Source organism: Neopelma chrysocephalum, unplaced genomic scaffold, assembly GCF_003984885.1.
Source record: "Neopelma chrysocephalum unplaced genomic scaffold, ASM398488v2 Primary Assembly neopelma1_45, whole genome shotgun sequence".
NCBI lineage: Eukaryota > Metazoa > Chordata > Aves > Passeriformes > Pipridae > Neopelma > Neopelma chrysocephalum.
The window spans coordinates 19181446-19188897 of NW_020897704.1; the positions used below are offsets into that span (position 1 = coordinate 19181446).

At 39.7% G+C, this 7452-nt stretch overlaps 1 protein-coding gene across 1 annotated transcript in view; it reads right to left on the minus strand.

Moving 5' to 3' along the window:
• CELF2 (CUGBP Elav-like family member 2) overlaps positions 1 to 7228 on the minus strand; it is a 557258-nt gene extending 550030 nt beyond the window's left edge. Inside the window, exon 1 of the mRNA XM_027679569.1 lies at positions 6946 to 7228. The gene's annotated coding sequence lies outside the window, so the exon portion shown is untranslated. The remainder of the gene's footprint in view (positions 1 to 6945) is intronic.
• Between the last annotated feature and the right edge of the window lie 224 nt (positions 7229 to 7452).

The following is a 7452-nucleotide window of genomic DNA, read 5'->3' on the forward strand; positions in this document are numbered from 1 at the left end:
CAAAGCCAGAGGGTCTGTGCAGCATCACTGGATCATGGACTCAACCTGCTTTGGAAAGGGATTTATGCTGAAAAATGGGACTAACACCACTTTTCATTCTCCCCAACTCTTCACCAAACTCCTCAGGACTCCACAGTGAGTTTGAGAGGTACCAATGCCAGAGGAGAGTTTTACACACTGAAACAGAGCCAGGATTGGGTTTCTCATCTGCAACAGATCCTGAGAAAGATGTTAGATTTTGCAAGAGAATATCTCAGTTACCAGCAGAAAGCAGATGAAAAGCAGCAGTTAAATACTGCACAAATTCATACGCTGTTTTGTTTTGTTTGGTTTTTTCTCTGATCTGTAAGTCATTTCAGTAGATATTTCCCAGATTTCCTATAAAATCATGTGAGCGATAGATTTTTTTTTTTCTTTAAAAGAGAAAGATGTGATTTCAGCATAATCATCTCACTCCAGAGACTGGATCTTCTGGAAAGTAAGGAAAACAACCTGCTCAGAACACAATACTAACCAGAGAGGGAATTGCATTATGGATTGCTCACAGACTACTTCAGGAGGTTTTACCACAGGGTTTGGGTAAAACTCCTGAAGAGCACAGATCAAACAAGAAAACATCTTTGAATGCTTATAGTTTGTTGTAAGAATGTTTTGAAAGATACACTTAGCAGCTCACTCAATCTCTTAAGACTTCATGCAAGCACGCAAGGTTGGGGAGATCAGCTCAGACATTTCTGCATGCTGTGTGGCTGCAGTGATGCCAAAAAAGCTATTCACAGAGTGGCCCTTTGAAGTCGGTGGACTTTTGTCATTGATTTTGAGAGGCCTAGGATTTCATTTGCAGTGTGTAAGGTTAAGTATGTGTGTAAGTCCTTGCAGGATCAAGGCTTAAATGTGTAAACCTGTTCAGCAAGAGTACCCAGCCTTTAATGTCCTTGGAGTGTGGTCTCTCTCACTTTGTGGCACTGGGTAGGCAACCTTTGCTCTTCACTTGAGCACAAAAGCTTCATTTAGTATGCATATGTCCTTCATAATTGCAAGGGAATTGGGGTACAGGAAAAGAAAGATGTTAGTAGAACTGCGAGCTGCTTATTAATGGAGCGCCTATGGAAAACATTGACTGCATCACATTGATTAAGAGCCACTGTTAATCTATACTTCTGTCTCCTGTTATCCAAGGTGCAGGCAGAGGGCCACTCAGATTGCTCACTCTGTCAGTGGCTCATACAGTGCTTATACATTAATTACTGAACACAGCAAATATGTGAGATGAAATCCTGTGTTCAGAGCTCCTTTGTTAACGTGAGCAGTTCTACTGTGTAGAAACATGTTTTCTTCATGCTTCAAAATCCAACCACTCCCCTTGTTTGAATAAAGAATATTTATACAAATCATTGCTAGAACCCAGGTCCAGAAGAAAGCTACCTCAATCATGTCTGATGATCACAGAATCATTAAGGTTGGAAAAGACCTCCAAGATCACCAAGTCAAACCTTCTTTGACTGGACACACATGCCCACCAAACCATATCATGAAGTGGATCATCAGCTGAGTGGATGATCAACCATTTTATGCTTAAATGAATGGTAAAATCCAGTTTCCTTGACTTAAACCAAACCTACACTTAGTCTTTAGGATGCTGAAGGTTACCTAAATGAAGAGAGAAATGAATCCTAAGGGAGACAATGTTTGTCTGGGATAGAGTGTGTCCGTATTGCTGACTGTCTTACCTATCTAGTGTGGTCTTATGTGTCCAACAGTCATGCTGTGTGTTTGTGTATATATCAATACATATTTATGTGCCGACACAGTTACTTTTTAAATTAATCAGAATTTCCTTGAATAGAAATCTGTCTGTAATGATGGCTATGGTCATCCTTAGGTAGCACTGCCTCTAGACCTTACAAACAAAGCTGCTCTGTCCCTGGCTCCCTCTACCCCTTTCAACCCCCTGTTCAAGTGGGATGTGAGCCCTTCAGCAACACCCACAACACTTCATATCACACATCATGTACTGGAGTATGAAAGCAAAAGTCTGGGGATCAAGTACAGGGCCAAGAGGACGCAACTAGCTCGTCGACATATGGCCAGATGAGACACAGAGGTGAAGTACACTGTAACATTTGGGAGACAGGAATCTCACTGCAGCATATACATTTAGGACTGTAAATGCAGTTTTAGCTGTAAAAAATTAGGAAGTAAAATTATCTGTCTGAAACTTCTCAAATGCTCATAGCTTCCTATGGATAAGGGAATTTACATCTGGAGCATCAAGTCATTATAATACCGGTGCCTAAATTAGGTAGACTTCATCATACTCGCGGAGTTTCCTGACTTTTAGATTTTTTTAAAGCATTGCAAGATAACTTTTAAATGCCACTGGCCTGCTAAGTAGAACAAGTGAACCAATCACAGCTCCTCCTTTCACTAGATCAGTTCAGCCTAATAAAATTAACCGTGAGGAACAAGATTAATTGGACGTTAAACACATTGCCTGGAATGCACTTGTGACAGCTTCCCCCCAGCAGTCTTGGAGTACTAATGATATATGTGAGTGACATTATGTCAGTGATATATGCATGTGTGTATGCAATCCAGTCCTAACTTCACTAGGATTAGCCTTGTTTTAAGCCCACTGCCATGTGTATGGGGCTTGGTAAGTCAATGGTACTATGAGTTTTTTTCAAGTTATATAATTTACAGAGTTTTAAGTCCTCTGTCTTCATGAAGTAGTTACAAGAGAAGTCTAAATTTAGCAATGTAACAGTACGGTTAATTAAGAAAATTTGAGGATGAGAGGCAGTTAAATGATCTGAGTTTTGAATGTGATGTCCTTCAGTGGGATTGAAAGAAAACAGAGGTTTAAAATAGGTCAGATAAATCACTCCCAGGAAGCACCTGCTTGTTTTCTCTGTAAAGGGAGCTAGAGGTGGTATGCTCAGACGTAGGTGTCTACACTAACATTTGGATGAGGTGAATCCTACCTCTGGTGCCGAAATGTCATGACCAGATGGATAATACAGATGCAGTTGGAGTTTGAGAAAGCAAACTAAAAAAACATATGCAGGGCTTTTGTTTTGCTCCCACTTTGTTATCATCCTCAAGGAAGGTGACCATTCACGTCTTTAAGATGTAGCTCTAAGAGCTCTCAAAGCACATCAGCCTTAGGGCAGGAGTTGTTATCACTACAGGCCATTGGACACACTAAACAAGAAAGGAAGATTTTGGGTGATGACAATTATAGTCTAGAACTGAGCTCTTTGGGCCTTGAGTTCGTTCTCTTTTTACTTTGTTTCCTTCTTACTGATATTTTACTGTTTACTTCAATAGATAAAATATTTATTTATATTCCTAATTTATATCTAGTGATCTGACAAATAGTGTGAGCTCTGTTGCCTTCAGAATGATGAGAGTAATTAGGAGGTATTAGATTATTTTTAGGGTTTTCTGTGCCCTACACAGGGTTAGAAGCCCCAAGGACCCTGCAGTCCATATCACAAGGAGATGAAGGACATGTGACTGGCTGCCAGGCTGGTGGAAGAAATGTCTTGGCAGGTGTTGGTCCAATAGGTTATTAATCAGTAGTTAGAGAAGACCAGAGGCTTGGGGTCACTCTGAGCCCATGTACAATGTTCTCACTTCATTTGGGGGAGTTTTGAGAGTGGTTCTTAGTGAAGGAAGACCATAGCTAATGTGTTAAATCAAATGGAAACACAGCAAACTCCTTATAATGCCATAAATCATTTCCAGTTAGAAGAAATATGTAAGAATCTTTTAGCTGATGAATGGAAAAAAAAATCCTCAGAGGTTAAAATCTAAGAATTTTACCATGACTCTGTGAAACTTGAATTCAGCTGACCAGAAATGTAATGCTAATAAATAATCCCGTTCAGGGACAGAGGTATTATGACATATTCTTTAGTACTCCTTCAGAGTCCTGAGAAAAAAAAATCTTGGAATCTGGCTTCTCCCAGGAGAAAGAAACTGATGAAATCCCATCATTATTGCCCATGGCAAGTCTGTGATTTACCCTAATTTTACCTGCTGCGTGCAACTCAGACCCCATGTGAAATGTTAGAGATGTGGAAGAAATATAAAATTATGCCAGCTTTTTCTTGCAAAGGAAACTCATAGTTATGTTATCAAAGTTTCTAATTATAAAATTTCTTTAATATTTTATTAATAGGAGGGGAGGGAAGATGCCAAAACTTATGGTATTTCACAAGTAAGATTATGAGCTGATTTCTGATTGGTTGACAGGACCCGAATAATAAAACTCATAATTTTATACTGCATTCCTCTAGTGATGATAGAAATTCTTTGTGCATAATAGCACCATTTCTATTCAGGAATCTTGTTAACAGTTGTAAACTCAGATTATCATTTTTATTAGCCTAGTGTTTTCTTATTTCTCTGTTATTGACAGGAAATTACAGCAAGTTTTCTGGCTTGTTTTCTTTTTTGTTATAATGAAAACAGTTGCATTCAACTAGAAATTTCCAAGCACTGAATAGAGGACAGTATTGCTAGAAGCCAACAACAATGTATAGTGCACAGATTAATAAAAAATAAATATATTTAAAGACTAAATTCAAAGAGTATGTAAACTGGTAGATGGGGTTATATGATGTTTGTTTACTTTGTTTTGTTTTTTTTTAAAGATACATATATCAGCTTTCTTATACTTTAAGAGTTTAGGAACTAATTCTTGGCTACAAACTCAGTGTCTAAACTTGACTGTACTGTTTCCATATTGCCTCATAACAGTAACTTTGACATCACCTCTGTGACCAAAGCCCCCTGGCTGTATTCAGTCTCTCCTTCCATGCAGCCTCACCCATTGCTGAGATGTTCACCATGGACAGTGGGAACCAACCACCATGGACTTCTCAGGACTTTGGGTGATTGGGAGGCTCAAACAAGAGTATTGGTAGTTGTTTCACCCCATTAGGCCACTTGAGCATTGTAAAAGCACTATTTCTTGGAGAATGTGAGACTATAGCTGCATAATTTACCGACAACAGCCTACAGTTTATTCATATTACATCAGATACGCTTCTAACTGTCAGTTGATACTGAGTGAATAAAAACTTATTTCCATAACAAGAACACTGAATTCAACCCTTTTCTTCTCTGGTTATAAATGGATGGGAGTTCAGGATTACAAGAGACAAAGCCTAATTTTCTGGGCCTTGCAGACCTTGGTGTTGGGGTGGGGGAAGGCAAGTTGTCAGGGCAAAAGCAAGATGTGGGAGCTACAATGACCTCATTTAGCAAGACACCAGCACTTTTTGCACAAGCGAAGTAAACCTTCAGAAAAGTATCACAGTACTTGAAACTGAGGCTGAAATAGGGAGTGGTGAACTTCTGCAAGTGCAGTACCCTTAACCCTCTGCCCAAACAAAGTGGCTGTGAAAGAATGTGATTTTCCATATGGCACTGGCACGTCCTCTCCTTTTCTCCAGGGACATGAAAGGGACACTGTGTTAAATCCCACTCCTTCCCATGTCCCCTCTCCTTGCACAACTTCTCTCATGCAATCACATTATGCATTTGGCAAAAGACACCTTTGGGTCTGGAAAGTCTGATGCATCGATCTGCAGATTGGTCATTTCACACTACCTTTAAAAAGAATCAAAATATGGCAAAGAGTTTTCAAGGAGTCAGAGGACTGAATTACACTGGTTTTCTAACTCCACTCAATTTCTCCAAAAATTCCCATCCTATGATCAAAAAGTTTTCATCAGCACGACCACAAACCTGTGAACAACTAAGTGTAAGAGTAGTGTTTATTCTAAATACTGTAGTAAAAGCTACATAATCCAATCATAAGTGCAATAAGAACTAATTGCAGCTAGAAGAAGAGAGGGAGTTCAGCAATGATAAGATCCAGTCCTGCCAGTATTCAGAAGCTTCCTCTTAAACACAGGACAAGCTCAGCCTTCCTGTTGATTTCAGTAGGTGTTGTAGCATCTAATACTTGGCAGAATTACATTCAGAAACCCTGAAAAAAGCATGTCACCTTGTAAGTTTTATAAGAGTAAACACACAGCAAAAGCAAAACACATCTCATTTGCTGAAGAATAAAATGATAACATAATAGCATCAGAAAAAGACTAGAAAGGAGATCTCAGAAATCAGAGGACTTGCAAGGCAGGAACTGCAACGTGTATAATACAGATCTGACTGTATCTGGCACGCTGGTGTTCATAGGAAACGATCCACAGCATCAAACTCATTCTTTACAAAAGCAGCTTCTGGTATTCCATCTCAAAGTTTGTCAGCTTCTTGTAATTAGCTACTACAATGGTATGGCAAGGCGTGGAGTGGAACATCCCTTCTCCCCTTCTCCGGAACAACAATGCAAGGGACAGCAAGAACTTTACCCAGCACTGACAACAATAAATCCTGGATACACTGACCCCACTTGATGCAAGAAGAATTTTTAAAAAAGTTTCAATGTTGCACTTCCCTGCCTAGTAAACAGCTGAACAGGCAGGATGATACCCAAGACCATCTCCTCCACCCCCATCTCCACCCCCCTGTCGTATCAGTGCTTCAGGCAACATTGAGAGGGAAAAAAAATTCACACACACAAACCCCCCAACTCAAGTATCTGTTGTGATAAGAGCATGGAACAGTAACCAAAAAACAATCAAGTCCTCATTGTCATAGTGCGACAATCACAGCATCGGTTCTGTTGAGCAAATAGTCAATTCACAGAGAGAAAAGCATCATGAGGACAGGCAGGAAAGCTGTTATTACCCATTTTAAGTAATAGGAGAAGGTCACATATCAAGCAGTTACACCTTTTCATTACATTCTAACCCTCCACAGCAGGGGAACCACACTTATGACTGCGTTAGATATACAAAAGCTTTCAGCTCCAAAAAAGGAGAAGAAAAGATGAGGAGAGGGAAAAAAAATAAATTAAATTCATCTTACCAGCACGTTACAGCACCAACTTGCTTGAAGGAACGTTGCCTTTACAGGTTTCTCTTTTAATTATCCTGGAAGCAGAAGGGGGAAAAAAAAGAAGACGACGAAGCAGGGTTGTTAAATTAGCGTGTGCTCGAATCTTTTCAGTTTGTCGCAGAGTAGAAAAATACCAAAAAAAAAAAAGAAAAAAAAAGAAAGGGCACGCAAAGAAAGAAAAAAAAGCAAAAGAAAGCTCAGTAATTTAAATTTGCTGTCAGTTCAGGCAGCATCGCTCTGTCCCGCCCCTCTTCCCACTGGGTTCTACTACCTGCAGGGCTGCAACTGACAGCTACTGTGCAAACAAAAAAAAAGGCAAAAAGCATGCTGGGACCATGCTGTCTGCTGTCTGAGTCTCTCTCCACTTCTGATGACTGGAAATCATTAGTGGAAAGGTTCTGTTGTTGTTTGCTGGGATTTTTAAGTTAGGTTCTTTGCGTGAAATTTAATTTATTTTTAATTGATGCGACACGGCAC